The sequence below is a fragment of the Chelonoidis abingdonii genome, chromosome 4 (assembly GCF_003597395.2).
Source record: "Chelonoidis abingdonii isolate Lonesome George chromosome 4, CheloAbing_2.0, whole genome shotgun sequence".
Classification (NCBI taxonomy): domain Eukaryota; kingdom Metazoa; phylum Chordata; order Testudines; family Testudinidae; genus Chelonoidis; species Chelonoidis abingdonii.
This window is the reverse complement of record NC_133772.1, coordinates 65,674,926-65,679,421: the sequence shown is the minus strand read 5'-3', so window position 1 is coordinate 65,679,421 and position 4,496 is coordinate 65,674,926. Positions and strand designations below refer to the sequence as shown.

The following is a 4,496-nucleotide window of genomic DNA, read 5'->3' as shown; positions in this document are numbered from 1 at the left end:
TGTGACAAAATGTAGTGGCTATTTCCCTTTGTGGTAAGAATCAGGGCATATGAGTCTTGGGGTCCCCCAGGGAAGGTTTTGGGGAGACCAGAGTGAGCCAAACACTGGAAATTTTTGGCTGGTGACAGCGCTATCAGATCCAAGCTGGTAATTAAGCTTGGAGATTTCATGCAGGCACCCACATTTTGGACTCTAAGGTTCAGAATTGGGATTTATGCTTTATGACACCTGTACACAGTGCTTACATTTTACTATGAGTTCTGTTGTTCCTAAGATACTATTATTCTACTGATAAATGTTAATGGTGTTTTTACAGGAATGAAATCAGGTCATTTAGGCCCAAAATTTCAATGAAAACATTTTTTGGGTATGTTTAAACATTCCTCTGTTTCATTTCCAGTCGAATACTCCCACTGAATTTCCTTGCATGGGCCCAGTTGCATGCATAGATAAGAGGACAGTATTAAAGCCCTTTGTAGTGTATTGATGCAAACTGATAGGAATACACCAGTCTCTGTCAACTTCAATGGAATCGCATGCATCAAAAAGGCAAGCAATATTTATCTTCACTCTCTGAGCAGAGTGACAAGCACAAAGTAAATGAATTCATGGTAAAAATAAGACTCTGATTTCTAAAGAAATTTAAGTTTCAGTGTTGTAAGGTGGAACTGGTAAGAGATTTTAAAGTGGGATTTTTAAGTGACCAGTGGATGAAGTCCTGGCTTCCGTGAAGTCAAAGTTGTGTTTTGCCATTGATGTTAGTGGGGCTAGGATTTCAGCCATTGTTGCTTATAGCCCTAAACAGCAGAAGAAATGAGTTGCTAAAATATGTTTACATGAACAAGTAATATGAACAGAGAGATTTTTTCACCTAGCTTAGTATAACTTTTCTGTAACTTGCTTAATACTTACATGACAGAATCTTCGATGGCTCTGGTTTTTTTGCTTTGGTAACAATGTAGAGCAGGAGTTGGCAACCTTTCAGAAGTGGTGTGCCGAGTCTTCATTTATTCACTCTAATTTAAGGTTTCGTGTGCCAGTAATACATGTTTTTTAGAAGATCTCTCTTTACAAGTCTATATATTATATAACAAAACTAGTGTTGTATTGTAAAATAAACAAGGTTTTCAGAATGTTTAAGAAGCTTCATTTAAAATGTTGATCTTACGCTGCTGGCCTGCTCAGCCCGCTGCTGGCCTGGGGTTCTGTTCATCTAGGCCGGCAGTGGGCTGAGTGGGGCCTGTGGCTGGCATGGGTCTGGCAGCCAGAACCCCAGATCAGCAGCGGGCTGTGTGGGGCCAGCAGCCGGGACCCCAGACTGGCAGTGGGCTGAGCGGCTCAGCCCTCTGCCGCTCAGGGGTTCCATCTGCTGGCTCCTGCCAGCCGGGATCCCGGCTGCTGGACCCACTCAGCCCGCTGTCAGTCTGGGGTCCCGGCCCTACCCACATACAATGGGTACCTACTTTCTCCCTGGTTCTGGCCCATTCTCTTCCTCTCTCTGCACTGTGCTGAGGGTGGGAGTGGACCGAGCACAGGGCTGGGGGTGAAGGGTCTGGCCAGGAGCTAGAATGAGGGAGGGGGATCAGGGTTGGGATGTGGGGGCACTTTCCTGGGCAGCTCCCATTTGGTGTGAGAGTTGCAGGTGAGAATGTGAGTGGGGGTGCAGGAGCACCCGTTTGGTGCTCAAGGTGGGGATGGGGATGTGCGGGGTGCAAGGAGTGTGTGTGTGTGGGAGGGCTGGAGATGTGGGAGGTGCAAGAGTCAGGGCAGAGGGCTAGGCACATGTAAGGGGGGTGCAGGTGTCAGGGTAGGGGGGGTTGAGTATGTGTGGGGGTGCCAGAATCAGGGCTGAGGTCATGCGGGGGGGGTTGAAGGAGTCAGCAGAGAGTTAGGTGGTCAAGGCAGGGCTCAGGGCAGAGGGCTGGGTGCCTGCCCCCCCAGAACCTCCAACTCCTCTCGTTCCTTGTCCCAACTACCCCTTCCTAGGACCCCACCCTCCATCTAAGCCTCCTTGTCCCCTGACTGCCCCAACCCTTATCCACACCTCCGTACCCAGGCAGAACCCCCTGGACTCCCATGCCTATCTAACCGCTCCCCGCCCCCTGACAGGACTCCCAGAACTCTGGACCCATACAACCCCCCACAGCTCCCTGCCTGCCCCAACCCCTCTCCACACCCTTACCTCCTGATAGCCCCCCGAACTCCCAACCCCTGCCAGCTCCTTGTCTCTTGACCATCCCCTCCAGAGACCCCTCCTCCCTAACTGCCTCCCCAGGACCCTCCTTTCTCCCTGTCCCCTGACTGTCCTGACCCCTATCCACCCCCCACCCCCTAACAGACCCCAGGGACTCCCATGCCCCATCCAACCCCTCCTGCTCCCTGACTGCCCCCTCCAGAGACCCCCGTCCCTAACCACCCCCCGGGATCCCACCTCCCCATCCAACCCACCCTGCTCCCTGTCTCCTGACTGCCCCCACCCCTTATCCAACCCTCTCCCCGAGACCCAGACCCCTTACCCGCTGGGTTCCCGCTGATCCGGAGCCCTGCCGCTGTGGGCACAGTGCTCTGAGGGGCTGCGCGAGGCGGCAGGGCCCTGGATGACCAGGGAGCAGTTTTTCCTCCCCATGGAGCCAAACGCTGCCCCACGGGAGCTCACAGCCCCGACCTCTAAAGTGCTGCGTGCGGCGGCAGGGCTCCAGGGAAAGGCAGGGGAGGGGCCGGCGCTCCAACCTTGTAGCGTGGACCCTGCAGCTTGCCACGTTGGCAGGATTTTTAATGGCACACTGGGGTCCTGGCAGGCCCCAGCGTGGCATTAAAAATTGGCTCGCATGCCATAGGTTGCCGACCCCTGATGTAGAGGGACAAAGGGCCTGATTCTGATCTCACTTACACTGGTTTTATTCCATGAACTTCAGTAGTTATACATGATTTATGTTCGTGTACATGATACAAGAATCAGACCTATAACTTAGCCTATTCTTTACCCAGCTGGTAAATATGTACAATATGAAGAGAGAGAACAGGTGTTATAGCGGAGAGATTATTGAAGACCATATTTGAGAAATTATGCAAGGTTCACCTTCCTTTCAGGACTTGGAGTCAAATGGTTTCTGCTAATTCCTAGATGCCAGAATTATTATCAGCAACATCTAGAGGATACACATCAAGTTAAACATCTGAAATGTTTTGCTTTGGATACTCTTCCTAAAAAGTCAGTTTTTTCATTTTGTGCTGAGCACTACTTAAGTAGTTGAGGCAAACAGTGTTAAAAGTGCAGTCATTTCTCAGCAGACTGCAATGTCCTAATTGGCTTAAACTATTTTAAAATTTCTCATGGTGTTTTTCATGGAGTTAATTGAGAACACATTGACAAACTGTCACCATAGATTTTCACAGTCTAATAGTGCCTAATGGCAAAACTAAAAAGATCTGCATGTGCAACCCAGGGCTTGTTGTAACAGTTGATGTTAAAAGTAAATTTTAAGGGATAATGATCGTGACCTAATATTGCTTTAGCTCCTTTTGTCCTGGAAGATCCCCAAAACACTTTATGAACTTTACAAACTAACATAAAAACTAAACATGCTGTGAAGTTCATCCACCACTGAAATGCAGCCACCTCTGGAGTAAAATGTTCCTAGAAGCTCTGAACAAAAGTTCAGAACAGCAAGTGAAGAATAAAATTCAGGGTCTTAAATGTATTATAGAAAGTTCTTTATAACTGAGATTCTCCTCAAGAACAAAATTCTGCCCTTGGGTGCCTGTAGATAACCCTCAGTGCTTGAGCAATTGCCTCTTGCATTCCCCCCCACCCCCTGCTCAGAAGGTTGTCTAGGGTACAATTGCTCTAGCTGTATAGTTTGTCAGGATTGAGTATGGGACAAGACTCTTGACCCAAGGGTCCTTGGTTTTGTTACTCGTTCCTGGAGAAGGTCTGAAGGAGACCCTTTCCAGCTGCCTTTAGGCTAGGATGCAAATTCTAGATTATTCCTACCTAGTTTTTTTTGAGCTTTTCCCTCGTTATTTACTATTTATTGAAAGCCAACAGTGTGGTTGGGGCTTTATAAGATGCAGAAGTCAAATAAATGTTCTCTTTCTTTGAGTAAAGTAGCTGACTTAGGACACTGGTTTTCAACCTTTTTTAATTTGTGGACCCCGAAACATTTTTGTATGGAGGTGTGGACCCCTTCGGAAATCTTAGACCTACTCTGTAGATCCCCAGGGGGTCCACAGACCACAGGTTGAAAATCACCACCTTAGAACTATGATTTGATCTTGAGCCAGATTGTTTGGTTCAGGATAACTCTGCTTGCGTCTGGTTGATTCTTTCATTTAACATAAATGTTTTTGTATTGGTTTTACTATATGGCACTATCATAAGCATCTTTCCCAAATCTGGACCTTAGCGTCCAGAAATCTGGGTGCCTAGCATGAACCTCCAAGCTTAATTACCAGCTTGGATCTTATCTCGCTGCCACCAGACAGGAATTACAGCG

General features: G+C 48.1%; 1 protein-coding gene across 7 annotated transcripts in view; it reads left to right on the top strand.

Annotated features, from left to right (window-relative positions):
- Positions 1-4,496, top strand: part of NELL1 (neural EGFL like 1) — a 465,038-nt gene that overhangs the window by 7,092 nt on the left and 453,450 nt on the right. The window lies entirely within an intron of this gene.